Genomic DNA, 17,612 nt, shown 5'->3' with positions numbered 1-17,612 from the left:
CGCAGCCGATGGGGAAGAACTGGGCAGCTCCTTCAGAAATTACACCGTTATTGCCAACCACGGGTGAGCACCTTTCTGGAAGCTTCTTGCTTTTTGGCTGGCAATGAAAACGAGGCATTCACACGTTCAAGATTTGTTTGCTTAACCTTGGTTGGTTGAGTAAGCCATTGATTGAGTGTGCATTTCAGGCTATCTCAAGTTTTAACTTGAGTTGGAAGAGACCTTCCAGGCAGTGGTGGGATTCAATTTTTTTTACTACTGGTTCTGTGGGCGTGGCTTGGTGGGCGTGGCAGGGGAAGGATACTGCAAAATCTCCATTTCCTCCCCACTTCAGGGGAAGGATACTGCAAAATCCCCATTCCCTCCCCACTTCAGGGGAAGGATACTGCAAAATCCCCATTCCCTCCCCACTCCAGGAGAAGGATACTGCAAAATCCCCATTCCCTCCCCACTCCAGGGGAAGGATACTGCAAAATCCCCATTCCCACCCTACTCCAGGGGAAGGATACTGCAAAATCTCTATTCCAATCCCACTCCAGGGGAAGGATACTGCAAAATCCCCATTTCCTCCCCACTCATGGGGGAAGGATACTGCAAAATCCCCATTCCCTCTCCACTCCAGGGGAAGGATACTGCAAAATCCCCATTCCCACCCCACTCTGGAGCCAGCCAGAGGTAGCATTCGCCGGTTCTCCGAACTACTCCAAATTTCCGCTACCGGTTCTCCAGAACCTGCTGGATTTCACCCTTGGTTGAGGATGCATGTGAGTTGATCCCTCATCCAGCAGAGACAAAAAAATTGATTTGTTAAGCTAAGATCACTCTGATTCTTCCTGATGTAAAGTAACCTGAGACACTGCCTGTAAGTTGGATTTCTGGGAAGATGTATGAATGCTGATGAGTGTTTCTTCCCTTGCTTTTTTTTTTGGTGGCAGCTGCCTGCTGGACAGCAAGTTTGCAAATTCGCGGTTCCTCCCTCGACACGCTCCCGACGTGCTCCGTCTTTCTCTGCAAGCCTTCGAATTTGCGGGGAGAAATACCGACGTAAGGAACCGATTTCATCGGTTTTTTTTTTTTATCTTTTCTTATTTTTATTTATCGATTTTTTCTCTTTTTATTTATTTTTTATTTTATCTTTATTTTTTGTTTTATCTTTTCTTATTTTTATTTCTTATTTTATTTTTATCTAATTTTTATCTTTTTATTTTTTATTTTATCTTTATTATTTATTTATTTTTGTTTTGTCTTTTTTATTTATTTTATTTTTATTTATCTAATTTTTATCTTTTTTATTTTTTTATTTTATCTTTATTTTATTTTTATATTATTCTTTTGTTTTTATTGATCTAATTCTTATTTTATCTTTTGTTTTCTGTTTTCTCTTTTCTTGTTAGTAGTTACTTTTTTAATTCTTTTGTTTTTATCTAATTTTTATTTCATCTTTATTTCTTATTTCATCTTTATTTTTATCTTTTATTTTTTTATTTTTTCTTGTTTTTATTTACTTTTGTAAATTTGTGATTCACTTAATGAGTGTTGGTGCAGGGGAAAGATAGTAAAATTTAGTGTTACTCACTTAACAAACACCTCACTTAGAAGTTCCGGTTCCCAGGGTCATAAGCCAAGGACTGGACTATCTGTAGGGGGATTGATTTGGATAGGTAGAGTCCCAAACCAACTTTATTCTCTCAGCTGCTATTAAAAATCTTTGTTTAAATGCTGTGGATAAGACACAAGTCAGAATACAAGGCTGCATAAAGGTAAAGTTCTCTTCACACATACATGCTAGTCATTCCTGACTCTAGGGGGCGCTGCTCGTCTCCGTTTCAAAGCCGAAGAGCCGGCGCTGTCCGAAGACGTCTCCGTGGTCATGTGGCCAGCATGACTCAGCGCCAAAGACACACGGAACTCTGTTCCCTTCCCACCAAAGGGGGTCCCTATTTTTCTACTTGCATTTTTTACCTGCTTTCGAACTGCTAAGTTGGCAGAAGCTGAGACAAGTCACGGGAGCTCACCCCGTTACGCGGCAGCACTAGGGATTCGAACCGCTGAACTGCTGACCTTTCGATCGACCAGCTCAGCGTCTTACCCACTAAGCCACCGCGTCCCTGTTACAAGGCTGCACAGAGCCGGACAACCAGACAAGAAAGGATGGCAGCTCTGGATGAAAATCTAAAAATGAGTTTTCTCGAATACCCTTTAATTTTCAGATTTACCTGCATTGCCAAGTTCTCGTCTGGGAACCAGCAGTGGTGACTAATCCCACGAGGAAGGCCTGCTCCTTTAACAGGGATACAAACAGGTAAAAGTGATGGGAAGAAAACCAACCTTCTCTTCTTGAAGGAAACAGGCTTTGCGTTTATAGTGTTATATAATGTCTCCAAATTAAGGTAGTTTTACATTCTGGTAAACAGGTCGCCCTCAACTTACAATGGTTCATTTAGTGATCGTTCGGAGTTACAACCATGCTGGAAAAAAAATGACTTCCCGGTGTTTTTCACACTTACAATCCTTGCAGTATTCCCTAACGGGCCCTAGTGGCACAGTTGTTGGAATGCAGTCCTGCTGACTGCCAGCAATTTGGCAGTTCGATCCTGACCGGCTCAAGGTTGACTCAGCCTTCCGTCTTTCTGAGGTCGGTTAAATGAGGACCCAGATTGTTGGGGGGGCAACATGCTGACTCTGTAAACCTCTTAGAGAGGGCTGGGAAGCACTGTGAAGCGGGATATAAGTCTAAGTGCTATTGCTATTAAGAGCTGAGGTAGCGTAGTGGTTAGAAGGCAGTATTGCAGGCTAATTCTACCGACTGCCAGCAGTTCAATCCCAACTGGCTCAAGGTTGACTCAGCCTTCCATCCTCCTGAGATCGGTAAAAAGAGGACCCAGATTGTTGGAGGGCAAGAGGCTGACTCTGTAAACTGCTTAGAGAAGGCTGGAAAGCTCTGTGAAGTGCTATATAAATCTAAGTGCTATTGATATCTTCCTTCCTTCCTTCCTTCCTTCCTTCCTTCCTTCCCTCCCTCCCTCCCTTCCTCCCTCCCTCCCTGTGGTTAAAAGTCAGTATTGCAGGCTAACTCTGCCAACTGTCAGCAGTTCGATCTTGACCGGCTCAAGGTCGACTCAGCCTTCCATCTTTCCGAGGTCGGTAAAAAGAGGACCCAGATTGTTGGAGGCAAGAGGCTGACTCTGTAAACCGTTTAGAGGGGGCTGGAAAGCGCTGTGAAGCGGTATATAAATCTAAGCGCCTTTGCTGTTGCTAAGGAGGGGGCGCAGCAAGCGAGGGCTTTGTCACAGGGGTGTCTTAAATTATTCACCCCCAACAAAATCTTTGGGATCTGAAATGGTCTCCTCTCTTGCAGCTGGGAAGTTCTGGATGGGACGGCCAATGAGGTCTGCAGGTGCTGTGACTCGGTGTGTGAAACTGCTGGTTCTCGTCACAAAAGAGAAGTGAAAGGTACTTTTCCCCTTCCCTTCCCTTCCCTTCCCTTCCCTTCCCTTCCCTTCCCTTCTCTCCCCTCCCCTCTCTTCCCTTCCCTTCCCTCTTGTCTCCTTCCCTTCCCTTCCCTTCCCTTCCCTCCCTTCCTTCCTTCCCTCCCTCCCTCCCTCCCTGGGGTTAAAAGTCAGTATTGCAGGCTAACTCTGCCAACTGTCAGCAGTTCGATCCTGACCGGCTCAAGGTTGACTCAGCCTTCCATCTTTCCTTGGTGGATAAAATGAGGGCCCAGATTGTTGGGGGCAAAAGGCTGACTCTGTAAACCGTTTAGAGGGGGCTGGAAAGCGCTGTGAAGCGGTATATAAATCTAAGCGCCTTTGCTGTTGCTAAGGAGGGGGCGCAGCAAGCGAGGCTTTGTCACAGGGTGTCTTAAATTATTCACCCCAACAAAATCTTTGGGATCTGAAATGGTCTCCTCTCTTGCAGCTGGAAGTTCTGGATGGACGCCAATGAGGTCTGCAGGTGCTGTGACTCGGTGTGTGAAACTGCTGGTTCTCGTCACAAAAGAGAAGTGAAAGGTACTTTTCCCTTCCTTCCTTCCCTTCCTTCCCTTCCTTCCCTTCCCTTCTCTCCCTCCCTCTCTTCCTTCCCTTCCTCTTGTCTCCTTCCTTCCCTTCCCTTCTCTCCCTCCCTCTCTTCCTTCCTTCCTCTTGTCTCCTTCTCTTCCTTCTCTCCTCCCTCTCTTCCTTCCTTCCTCTTGTCTCCTTCCCTTCCCTTCCCTTCTCTCCCCTCCCCTCTCTTCCCTTCCCTTCCCTCTTGTCTCCTTCCCTTCCTTCTTCCTGTCCCTTCCCTTCCCTTGACTCCCCTCCCCTCCCCTTTTGTCTCCCTTCCCTTCCCTTCTCTCATATCCCCTCCCTTCCGCTACCAGTTCTCCAGAACCTGCTGAATATTACCCCCTGAATGGACCCCAGGTTAGATAGACTTCAGGTGGGAGCACGGGGAAGAATTCCCTTTTTCAATCTTGTTCAATTTCAGATCCGGTTTCAAAAGTCGATCCCTTGCAATCCAACTGGTTGGTGGTTGGTCGCTTGACGGTTCGGCGATCTGCAGCCAGTGGGGGCGACTCTGAGTGGGGTTCCAATCACACCCTCCTCATTGAGAGCCATCAAGACAAGATAAGTGAAGAGCTAACAATTTAGAGGTCAGGGTTTTTTTTGCTTTGATTGTTTCCTGATTGCTTATTTGAACCCTATGACTATCATTAAGTGTTGTAAGTGTTGTACCTTGATGAAGGTATCTTGTCTTTTATCTACATTGAGAGCATTTGCACCAGGACAAATTCCTTGTGTGTCCAATCACACTTGGCCAATAAAGAATTCTATTCTATTCTATTCTATTCTATTCTATTCTATTCTATTCTATTCTATTCTATTCTATTCTATTCTATTCTATTCAAATAGAGGAGAATATAAAAGGGTCCTTTTTGCAGTTTAGTTGTCTGTATTCTGTTCTCAGCCACTGTGGCTCAGTGGCTAAGATGCTGAGCTTGCCGATCGAAAGGTTGGCAGTTCAGCGGTTAGAATTCCTAGCGCCGTGTAACGGGGTGACCTCCGGTTACTTGTCCCAGCTTCTGCCAACCTAGCAGTTCAAAAGCACTTAAAAAAATGCAAGTAGAAAAATAGGGACCACTTTTGGTGGGAAGGGAACAGCGTTCCGTGCGCCTTTGGCATTGAGTCATGCCGGCCACATGACCACGGAGACTTCTTCGGATAGCGCTGGCTCTTCGGCTTTGAAACGGAGATGAGCACCGCCCCCTAGAGTCGGGAATGACTAGCACCTATTTGCGAGGAGAACCTTTACCTTCATCTATATTCTGTTCTCCGGGTGTCCATAGGTTATGATAAAAAGAAGTCAGGTGAAGTATGACAAAAGAAATACATATTTGATTTTACATGTACTAACTACAGCCAGAATTGTATTTGCCCAACAATGGAAAAGCAACAGATGATATTTAAATATTTAAATATTTATGGAAGCTACGACTGATGACATATTAACACGGGCAGTTGTGGCTTATTCCACAACTGTTCAAATAAAGCATTATTGATTCCATTATTCAGTGGAATAATTTATTCAATGATCCATTATTCAGTTTAATCATATTTTCCTCTTCTTTTAGCAGGAGGGAAACAAGCTCTGATGCCACCCAGTGTGGGCACCCTTCTTCCCGGAATCGTTGCAATCGCCATTCTCGCCTTTGGCCTTCTGCTTTTACGACACTTTTCAGAAAATACTGGGCCTACCCAGCAGGGATGTTGTTGATTTGGGAGCTGGACAATCCTGACCGGAACTGTGGCTATATCTATCTATGCTGCTGGGAACAGACTAAATTAAAAGCAATTGAAATAACTTTGCTTGAGTTGATAATGATATCCTTTCTTTTCTTTTCTTTTCTTTCTTTCTTTCTTTCTTCCTTCCTTCCTTCCTTTTTCTTTCTTTCTTTCTTTCTTTCTTTCTTTCTTTCTTTCTTTTGTCAATCATCTATAAGATAACAGGTAAAAGCATAAACATAATTTGGATACAGGAAAAGAGTAAGTTAAAAAAAGGAATATTAGGACAGGGACGTCCCAATGCACAAAACACATTTCTAGAAGGCACCCAGCCACCAAAGTTTTTAAAAAGTTTACCTAATTTAATCCTGATTTCCAGTTTCCTTTGCCTTCACTGAAGGAGAATCCTAGAATACTAAACTTCTCAAGAAACCAGCTGCACCAATTTTGTGAATCTGTTTTGCACACCAAACAAAACATCGAAATCCAGCTATTAGGTGCCCATGTCACACAAATCATTTGGTTATTTAATTTCTGCTTTGGTTTGTTGTATGAAGGTGACAGTGGGTTGGTAACATGTTGGTGAGCCCAACCAGTGTAGCTTGTAAATCACAGTTTAGTGCATTATGTAAAGGGAGCCAATTCTGGCATTCAACAAACTTAACTTTTAATTTTTTTTATTTCATTACCTTTTTTTAAAAAAAAACACAAAAAATGAACTAATGAAAACACAAAAACTATCAACACAAAAATTAATAAATAGAAGCCAAACGAAAAGCATCATCAGGCTATTTATGGATCAAACTATATACGTATGAACATTTCAAGTTTTTAAAGATGTAAAACACCATGAAATTTATGCCAAAGGGAGACAGAGCACATCATTTTTAATTAATAGAAAATAATGCCTTTTTGGTAGAAACAAAAAAGTTAGCCATCATTAAAACAAACCAGCCATTGTGCGAGAGAACTGATCAGGGCTAGAGACCCGGTTCTCTTCAGATAACATGGATCACGATTCCCAACATTTCTTCACATTGGCCATGTTGGCTGAGAACCATGGGATATGAAGTCCAACATTTTGGGAAGGAGCAGAGTCACTTTGTCTTGCTCCAGTGTAAAAGCAAAATGTACACACACAGTAGCAGAATTATTGTATAGTTGCACATCTTTCACAATTCAGGGATAGGTTAGGGTTAGGGTGTTAATATCACTTTATCAGGCCTTGGCAAGTCCACTTTTGGAATACTTGCATCCAGGTTTGGTGGCCACGATGTAAAAAAGATGCTGAGACTCTAGAAAGAGTGCAGAGAAGAGCAACAAAGAGGATTAGGGGACTGGAGGCTAAAACTTATGAAGAACGGTTGCAGGAACTGGGCATGGCTAGTTTAATGAAAAGAAAGACCAGGGGAGACATGAGAGCAGAGTTCCAATATCTCAGGGGCTTCCACAAAGAAGAGGGAGTCAAGCTATTCTCCAAAGCACCTGAAGGCAGGACAAGAAGCAACGAGTGGAAACTAATCAAGGAGAGAAGCAACTTAGAACTAAGGAGAAGTTTCCTGACAGTTAAGAACAATTAACCTGTGGAACAACTTGCCTCCAGAAGTTGTGAATGCTCCAACACTGGAAGTTTTTAAGAAGATGTTGGATAACCATTTCTCTGAAATGTTATAGGGTTTCCTGCCTTAAGTAAGGGGTTGGACTAGAAGACCTCCAAGGTCCCTTTCAGCTCCGTTCTTCCCTTAGAGGGATTGACCAATCAGCATTGAGAGAAGCAGCATCAGGTGAACTCGTTTTGTTCCAGGCAATCAATGGTCATTTAAGGAAGCCCGAAGAGGACAGCTGGGTTTTGGATAGGAGAACTTCCTTTGGAGGCAAGATGGTGCTTTGTAGAAGAGGACTCTATGGAGTTTGGGGTCTTCTATTCCTGGGTGAGTCCAAAATGGGGTTGCGGTCAAAAATTAGTGTTTTTTTTCCCCCTCCCTCAAGTTCTGAATTTATTTGGGAGCTGCCTGTTGGTCTACACTGTCTTTGTTGTCTCCAAGTTCTTTGCTATTTGTGGATTATATATTTTTGGGCCTTGTTTTTCGGTAGATATGGGGGTGGGAAGCCAAAAGTTTGATGTAAGTTTGTAGTTTTTGTTGCTTTCTTTTTCTTTTCTTTTATGTACACTGAGAGCATATGCACCAAAACAAATTCCTTGTGTGTCCAATCACACTTGGCCAATAAATTCTATTCTATTCTATTCTATTCTATTCTATTCTATTCTATTCTATTCTATTCTATTCTATTCTATTCTATTCTCCATCCTTCTCTTCTCTTCCTCCTCATTCTATTCTATTCTATTCTATTCTATTCTATTCTATTCTATTCTATTCTATTCTATTCTATTCTATTCTATTCTATTCTAGTTATGTTAACAACAGCCACCAGGATGTATAGTGGTATCTCTTGATTTTGTCTAATTGGAGAAGGTCTCTATTTCTTGGGTCTGTGATAGTCCAGAGCAGGGGTCTCCAACCTTAGCAACTTTAAGACTTGTGGACTTCAACTCCCAGAGTTCCTCAGCCAGCTTTGCTGGCTGAGGAACTCTGGGAGTTGAAGCCAACAAGTCTTAAAGTGGCCAAGATTGGAGACCCTTGGTCCAGAGAAGGGGGGAACACAAACGTTGGGAGATGCTACCTTAGATGAGAAGGTGGGTGGTGATGGGATCTTGCCATGCATTGGACTTAGCGGTGGAGACACCAATATGGTGGAGGAGCAGATACCATCTGCTGCTTGAGTTCTTTCTTTGAGCCCTATTATGAGACAAACTTCCTTGTTTTCAACGCCTCGCTGAACTTTCCAGAGAAATGTCCCCGAAGTGCTTGTTCCAAAAGCCACTTGGACTTCCTTGGGGTTTTGTGTGTGTGGATGCAACTGCTGAATTTTTAAATGAAATGCAATATTTTTTTACATCCAATTTGCCTCCTGGGTTGGTATGGAGATGTTAGGCCTTTTGGCCTCGTCAAAATGGATTCTTTCCTCAAATGTCCTTTCCCCCCCCCCCCCCCGTAAGACTCAACCGGACTTTCTTGTTTTTAGAATAGAATAACAAGCGTGGGAAGGGACCTTGGAGGTCTTCTAGTCCAACCCCCTGCTTAGGCAGGAAACCCCTACACCCTACATGTGCCTTAAACACTGTTTCACATCCCTCATGGCTTGAAGTTGCGTGGACTTCAACTCCCAGAATATCTGGCTGGGGAATTCTGGGAGTTCTAGTCCACGCCTCTTCAAGGCGCTGAGGTTGGGAAACTCAGCTTTAGTGGTCTATCTGCAGCATCTTTAGTTAAACCAGTTCCTTATCTTTTGGGATGATTTAAATTAAAGATTAGGTGGCTTTGCACCTCCTTCTGTTCACCTTGTTGAACTTGCTGCTAATCCTGGCTTACACACACCATGCTAAGTGGGAAAATGTGTCCGCTGGTTGCTCTTGGCTTAGTTTGCTGTGAAAACTCCACCTCAAAAAATAAATTTCTTTTGGGGGTTGGACTAGAAGACCTCCAAGGTCCCTTCCAACTCTGTTATTCTCTTCTCTTCTCCAAAGCACCCGAAGGCAGGACAAGAAGCAACGGGTGGAAATTAATCAAGGAGAGAAGAAACTTAGAACTAAAGGAGAAATTTCCTGACAGTTAGAACAAACATAAACAGAGGGATAGAATCAAGATCACGTGAAGTGTTAATACCACTTTATAAGGCCTTGGTAAGGCCACCCTTGGAATACGGCATCCAGTTTTGGTAGCCACGATGTAAAAAAAATATTGAGACTTTGGAAAGAGTGCAGAGAAGAAACTCAGCTTTAGTGGTTTAGTGGCATCTTTAGTTAAACCAGTGCCTCGTTTTTTTGGATGATTTAAATTAAAGATTAGGTTGTCTTTGTACCTCCTTCTGTTCACCTCACACCATGCTAAGTGGGAAAGTGTGTTTGCTGGTGGCTCTTGACTTAATTTATTTATTTTATTTATTTATTTATAATTGAATTTGTATACCGCCCTTCTCCCGAAGGACTCAGGGCGGTTAACAGCCAGTTTTAAAAAAACATAATAAATACAAATTAAAACCACAATAAAATTAATATAATTTGTGGCCGAAATACTAAAAAAGCTAACAATAGTAATAAAACTAAAACCCCATTAAAACTACATTTTTAGGCTATTCATTTGATGTGAAAACCCCAGCTCAAGAAAAAAAAAAAATCGGGGTTGGACTAGAAAACCTCCCAAGGTCCCTTCCAACTTCTGTTTTTCTCATCCTAATTCAAATTGTCCTTTATAAACCACGATGGATGGTGTTTCTAAAGGAGAAGGTTAAGTCTTGGTTGTGACAAGAGAAGCAGGCTGAGGGAGGGAGTGAAACCACAGATTCCGGATTGGCCATTTTGTTCCTTTGTCTTTCAGTAACTCAATTTTTGGGCCAAGGAAATGGTGGCTTTTCCTCCCCGGCCACGACTCCCAACTTTCTTCCGAAGACCACGGAAGAAATGAGCTTCTTCAAAAAAATCTATCATGGTAAGCAACCTGTTCCGCAGGCACAAGAGAGCGTGAATTTTGCGTGCAGGAGGGGCTCGGCTCTGGCTGATGAGCTGCGTTGCGTCTCACGGAAGGGATGGGAGACCACTCAGTGCAGTGTCAACCAGCCAATCGGCATAGAGCTGGAAGCAAGGGTGAAACTCAGCAGGTTCTGACGGGTTCTGGAGAACCCGTAGCAGAAATTTTGAGCAGTTCGGAGAACCGGCAAATACCACCTCCGGCTGGCCCCAGAGTGGGGTGGGAATGGGGATTTTGCAGTAGCCTTCCCCTGGAGTGGAGTGGGAATGGGGATTTTACAGTAGCTTTCCCCTGCCATGCCCACCAAGCCATGCCCACCAAGCCACGCCCACAGAACCGGTGGTAAAAAAAATTGAAACCCACCACTGGCGTGGATAATGTTCATGAAGGCCCATCTCTGCAGGGCCACTGTGTTCCCCCGGCTTTGAAAATGGCTGCGAACATCTGGTCCAGTTAACCACCTCTTTTTTCTTTTTTTTTTGCTACCCGCTTTTTCATTTCCAGCTGCAAGAGGACTGGTGTGGCGGGATTCCCACGGTGCCACCAAACCTACAGCAAGCGGCTTGCTGATTCTCCCAAGTCCCACCAGGAAACCAATGGAAAGGCAGTTCTTGGAAACTCTTGAATTCAACGCAAACCTGACTTTCTCCCTGAGAGTCCTGAATGGTAAGGCTGGTTTTTTTTCAGAGATCCTGGATTCATACAAAAAGCCATAAGCTGCAACCCAATTACGCCGTTCCATTTACTGTTCTCTCCGTTAGACTAGACATACCTTGTTGTTGTTAGTTGTGAAGTTGTGTCCGACCCATCGCGACCCCATGGACAACGTTCCTCCAGGCCTTCCTGTCCTCTACCATCCTCTGGAGTCCATTGAAGCTCATGCCGACTGCTTCAGTGACTCCATCCAGCCACCTCCTTCTTCGCCGTCCCCTTCTTCTTTTGCCCTCCATCTTTCCCAGCATTCGGCTCTTCTCCAGGGAGTCCTTCCTTCTCCTTAGTGTCGTGTCCCACTCCTCCGCTGACAGCCGGGTCAGGGAAATCCGAATCAGGTGTGCCTCTGCAGCTCTGCCAAAGTCCTAGCAAAGTCCTCAGGGCAGGCAGGAGACCAGAAAGTGACTTCAGCAAGATATGTTTAGACTTTGCCTGACTCAAAGAATGCCAGAAAGCAGATCCTTTATATAGGCCATGGGGTGTGGCTCCATGACTCAGCACTTATCCAGGCCTGCCCCTCCCTTCCTTCTGTTGCCTCCGTCTATCAAGTCTTCTGACGCGAGGGTCACTCCAGTCTGCAGCTGTTGGCAATTGACCTCCCTCAGGCTCACATGCTGTGGAGGAGGGGGAGGGGTCTAGTTGCTCCGTTTGCCTGGGCATGGAGCCAGGGCTGGGGGCTGGAGGTATTTCTTCCTCTTCAGCCTGTCTGGGCATGGAGCCGGGGCTGGGGCCGGGAGGCATACTAGGACATTCCTCCGTGTTCGGAAGCAGATAAGAAGGCCCCGGCTGTGGTGAGATCGGACGAGACACAACACTTAGGTGGCCAAAAGATTTGAGTTTCCTCTTCAGAATCTGGCCGTCGGCTGAATAGGTTGTAAAAAAAAATGCTTTTAAAAGATTGCGCGCCACAGCTGATCACACCCTCCCCTGCGCTGTTCTACTTACCCCGTGCCTCCTTTCATTTGGTGCGTGGTGCGCCCTGCACACGCAGTGCGAATGCGCAGCCAGCGAACCGGTAGCAAACTGGTCCAGATTTCACCGCTGGGTCCATCTCTATTAATTAACCTCTTTATCCCAGATCTTGGTTTAAGGAGGGGGGGGGAGACGTGTTAAAACTTGTTTTCTGGCTATCGCTTGCCGGTTGGTGGAGTTGAAGGTTTTGTGGTTTTGGTCTCGCCCTCCAGACGACTTCAGCGCTGAAGCGGTCCCTGAAGAGGTCCACATGGAAGGTTCCGTGATCCACATAGAAGCGAGCCTCCAAGCGAGCCCAGGCGTGTTCCCCAAACTCTTTATAGAGGAGTGCTACGGAGCCGACGCCCCACATCATAGCCATGCCAGAAGGATTGACATCATTGTGAACAACCATGGGTGAGGAACCGTGGATTATGGGGCCTGGCTAGTGGTCTTTCTCTCTAAACACAGTAGTGGCCAAAATTGTGGAAACCTTTTTGGGAAAAGTGTATTTTGGAGGTTTGATGGCTGCTAATACCACTCTTTTTTTTTTTTTTTTGTGGAGTTTCAAGTTAATACTATTCCATTGCTGGAATGGCCTAGGAATAGCCCAGACCTTCACCCAATGGAAAATCTATGGAGACGAAACTGGTTAGTCAGAAGCGACCCAGCAATAAAACCCCGTTAATCGAAGCCATCATTCAATCTTGGTTTCCTATTAGAACAGCTGCAGCAGAACCTAAAAGACTCGGTTCACTCCATGGGACGACATTGTAAGGCCGTCATTCGTGCTAAACTAAGTATTAACTGACATGGCGATCATTTTTTTATATAGCTCGTTTTTTCAATGGCGATCATTTTTGTATAGCTCGCTTTTTCTGTATGTTTTGTTTTTCTTCTTTGTAATGTTGTAAGGCCATGAATTACTTGGGGGTAATTCATGCTACCCCCCCAACTAAGGATTAACTGACATGGTGATCATTTTTGCATATCTCGTTTTTTCCGATGGCGATAATTCTTGTCTATCTCGTTTTTTTCTTTGCGTTTCACTTTTCTTTATGGCGTAACCGCTATTCTTAATAGCAAATCCTTCATCGAAGTTATTGCAGTACATTCTTGATTAAATTATCTTTCCATTGATATATAATTTTATGGTACTACTCCCCCCCCCCAAAAAAAGTGGTGTTATTAGCTAGTTTTAGAAAAAACACTTTTCCCCAAAGGTTTCCACGATTTTGGCCAATACTGTATATTCTCCAACAAGGCAGCTTTTGGTGAAATTGAAGGAGACCCAAGAGAACTACTCTGCATGGTGCTGAGGAGTGCAGTCTTCCCTTGAGCCCACCTTCCCTTGCCCTGGTGTCTTGTTATAGAGGCTCTCTTCTTCCATCTCCCATCATCCCCTGCTGTTGGCTACCGTTGGGTGGGAAGATACAACAAAATACCTTATGCCACCAGACTTGAAATCCTGGGTTTAGAAAACTTAGAACTCTGCCGCCTCCGACAGGATTCTATGTGTTTAACTCATAGAATCATCTATTGCAATGTCCTTCCTGTCGAAGACTACTTCAGCTTCAATCGCTACAATACAAGAGCAAACAATAGATTTAAACTTAATGTGAACCGCTCCAATCTTGATTGCAGAAAATATGACTTCAGTAACAGAGTTCTTAATGCTTGGAACGCACTACCTGACTCTGTGGTCTCTTCTCAAAATCCCCAAAGCTTTAACCAAAAACTATCTACTATTGTCCTCACCCCATTCCTAAGAGGTCTGTAAGGGGCGTGCATAAGAGCACAAACATGCCTACCGTCCCTGTCCTACTGTTTCCTTTCATTATATCCAATTAATATAGTTATTACATGCTTATACTCGTATATGTACTTATACATTGTATAGCTACTTCATGCTTATGTATGCTGTTATGGCAAATAAAAATAAATAAATAAAAAATAAAGTTGGAGTGCAGTGGGTCATCTAGAAAGCACAGATCCCCTGATTTTACTATTAAAAGGGCCGCGGTGTGGCTCAGGCTGTAAGAAGCCTGTTATTAAAACACAGCTGCCTGCAATTACTGCAGGTTCTAGTCCCACCAGGTCCAAGGTTGACTCAGCCTTCCATCCTTTATAAGGTAGGTAAAATGAGGACCCAGATTGTTGGGGGCAATAAGTTGACTTTGTATATAATATACAAATGGATGAAGACTATTGCTTGACATAGTGTAAGCCGCCCTGAGTCTTTGGAGAAGGGCAGGATATAAATGTAAATAAATAAATAAATAAATAAATAAATAAATAAATAAATAAATAAATAAATAAATAAATATGCTTCGGCCCTTGCGCTCTGGACTTCGCAGGTGTCTGCAGGCTGGGGACCCCGAAGTAACCTGGTTTCGTAAAACAGACACTTCCATCATGTTCAAGCTACCCGCTTTCCTGTTGACAGATGACTCGGAAGAGGTAGGTAGGAATTGGTGGGACAGCTAGGTCTCTTGTCCTCAGATGGAGATTGGGGGAAAGAGATGCAAACTGGGAGTAGCTAGGGAAACGCACATTCTTCTCAAACGCAGCCCTGCACAACCACCTGGGGTGACCGCATTGCAAGCTGAACTGTATACACACATACACACACACACAGAGCGCCGCAGGGGTGGAATGTAAAATTTGTTACTACCGGTTCTGTAGGCGTGATTTGGTGGGAGGGGGAGGTAATGTGGCTGGGTGGGCGCGGCCAACTTTTTTTTTTTTTTTTTACTTTTAAAAGCATTTTTTTCTACAACCTCTTTGGCAGAAGAGGCCGTTTAAAAGAATGCTTTTAAAAAGTTCTGGCGATCGGGCAACTCGGCTGGGATTGCCAGAGGAGCCTTTTAAAAGATCGTCGGAACTACCGATTCGCCCGAACCGGTAGCATTTACTACCGGTTCAGGCAAACCGGTCCGAACCGATAGCATTTCACCCCTGATCGCATGATTTCCCCCAGGACACTCACAACTGTCTCATATCTGTGTCAGTTGTCATGCACAGCCGGATGAGGAATTCCGGGTTGCATTTTGAAGTCCACCCCATCTTAAATGGATAAAAGTTGAGGGCTGCCTCGGCTGTAAGATTTGGGTCTGGGGAACCAGCCATGGTGGCGTCTCCTAATCCCAAGGGCTTGATTCTCTTCTCTTCCAGATCTATCTTCACTGCCTTCTCACCGCGTGGAGTCAGAAGCTTCCCACAAACCCTGGGAAGAAGATGTGCATCTTTGACGGTGCCTCCTCCAGGTGAGCTCCCAACCCTGAGCATTTGAGGGTGAGCAAAGTCACGTGAAGTGTTAATACCACTTTATATTGCCTTGGTAAGGCCACACCTGCATCTAGTTTTGGTCGCCACGATGTAAAAAAGATGTGGAGACTCTAGAAAGAGTGCAGAGAAGAGCGACAAAGATGATGAGGGGACTGGAGGCTAAAACATATGAAGAACGGTTGCAGGAACTCGGTATGTCTAGTTTAATGAAAAGAAGGACTAGGGGAGACATGATAGCAGTGTTCCAATATCTCAGGGGCTGCCCCAAAGAAGAGGGAGTCAAGCTATTCTCCAAAGCACCTGAAGGCAGGACAAGAAGCAATGGGTGGAAACTAATCAAGGAGAGAAGCAACTTAGAACTAAATTTCCTGACAGTGAGAACAATTAATCGATGGAACAATTTGCCTCCAGAACTTGTGAATGCTCCAACACTGGAAGTTTTTAAGAAGATGTTGGATAACCATTTGTCTGAAGCGGTGTAGGGTTTCCTGCCTAAGCAGGGGGTTGGACTAGAAGACCTCCAAGGTCCCTTCCAACTCTTGTCATTCTGTTCCTCTTCTCTTCTCTTCTCTTTTTTTTTTTGTTTGTTTGTTTACATTTATACCCCGCCCTTCTCCGAAGACTCAGGGCGGCTTACAGTGTATAAGGCAATAGTCTCATTCTATTTGTATATTTTTACAAAGTCAACTTATTGCCCCCCCAACAATCTGGGTCCTTCTCTTCTCTTCTCTTCTCTTCTCTTCTCTTCTCTTCTCTTCTCTTCTCTTCTCTTCCCTTCCCTTCCCTTCCCTTCCCTTCCCTTCCCTTCCCTTCCCTTCTCTTCTCTCTTCTCCTATTCTATTCTGTTCTGTTCTGTTCTATTCTCTCTTCTCTCTTCTCTTCTCTTCTCTTCTCTTCTCTTCTCTTCTCTTCTCTTCTCTTCTCTTCTCTTCTATTTTCTCTCCTCTCCTCTCCTCTCCTCTCCTCTCCTCTCTTTTACTCTCCTCTAATCTACTCTACTCTACCCTATTCAATTCATCTCTTTGACCCTCCATTTCTTACCCAACCAAGGGCAGCTACAGGAATAGGTAATGTCTCTCATGGACCAACTATAAGCACCTGACAACTTGGCAGCCCCGTGGATGAAGTTTTCATAGCAATAACATGGAAGTTCCTTGCCACTTTCGCCCCTTCCCAAGGTGTGTGCTGTTTTCCGCAATCCTGGCCAACAGCCTAGAAATTGTCTGGAGTTTCTCGTCTGAGTAGCCATCAAGTTTAGCTTTTCAAGATCAGTCTGCGGAGATTCTCGGTCATTCAGGTCATCCATTGTCTCAAAAGTGCATTCCCCCCCCCCCCCCCGCATCTCTCTCACTTCAAAAAGCAACTTTTTTTTCCCCTCGAGGAAGAAAACATTTCGCTTCTCATCCAAGAAGCTTCATCAGTTCTTACAGCGAGTGGGCGGGGAGGGGGGAGATGGAAGGATAGCAGCTACTAACCTAATACCCGCAGCGCTTCGCTTAACCCCTGCAGCAGGAAAGGTCACAAACCGGGACCGAACTCATTCCACCACTGTCTCGCTTAGTGAACAGAAATTGTGGGCTCAATGGCAGTCGTAGGTTCGAGGACTATCTGTACACACAAGGACTTCCAGAGAAGTCACGACCTTCCGGAAGGCCACAAGGGTTGGGAATTAGCGTTGGGATTCAGAGGATAAGTGTTTCCTGGGGATTTTTCTGCCTGTGCGGCTTTTTTTGACAATGGCCTTAGAAAATAGTAAGAGAGTTGCTTGGATTATTTTCCAAAGGTGGAAGAATCTGGATGAGCCGTCCAAGTCGTCCATCTGCAACTGTTGCGACAGCTACTGCCGCCACGAACCCCCACCTCGTGGGCATCTCAGAGGTACCCGCCGGTCTTCTGTATCTTATCAATATTCACGCCGCGCGGCAGCAAGTTTCACCCAACGTGCAAAATTACGAAGCGATTTCCATGTTCTGAATTTTGTGTGTGGTGTGAACATCATGCCTATGGTGTATAAGCCATGCTTTGTGTCGTCTCCTTCCCCCCCCTCCCCTTCCTTCTCTCCTTCTTTTTTTCTTCTCCTCCTCCTCCTCTTCCTCCTCCTTCCTCTCCTCCTCCTCCTTCCTCTCCTCCTCCTCTTCTCTCTTTCCTCTTCTCCTCCCCCTCCTCCGCCTCCTTCTTCTCCTCCTTCTCCCCCTCCCTCCCTCCCTCCTTCTCTTCCTTCCTTCCTCCTCCTCCCTCCCTCCTTCTCTTCTTCTTCTTCTCCTCTTCCTTCTCCTCCCTCTTCCTTCTTCCTTCCTCCTTCTCCTCCTTCTCC

The sequence above is a fragment of the Ahaetulla prasina genome, chromosome 15 (genome assembly GCF_028640845.1).
Source record: "Ahaetulla prasina isolate Xishuangbanna chromosome 15, ASM2864084v1, whole genome shotgun sequence".
NCBI lineage: Eukaryota > Metazoa > Chordata > Lepidosauria > Squamata > Colubridae > Ahaetulla > Ahaetulla prasina.
Note: the sequence above shows the minus strand (reverse complement) of the source record.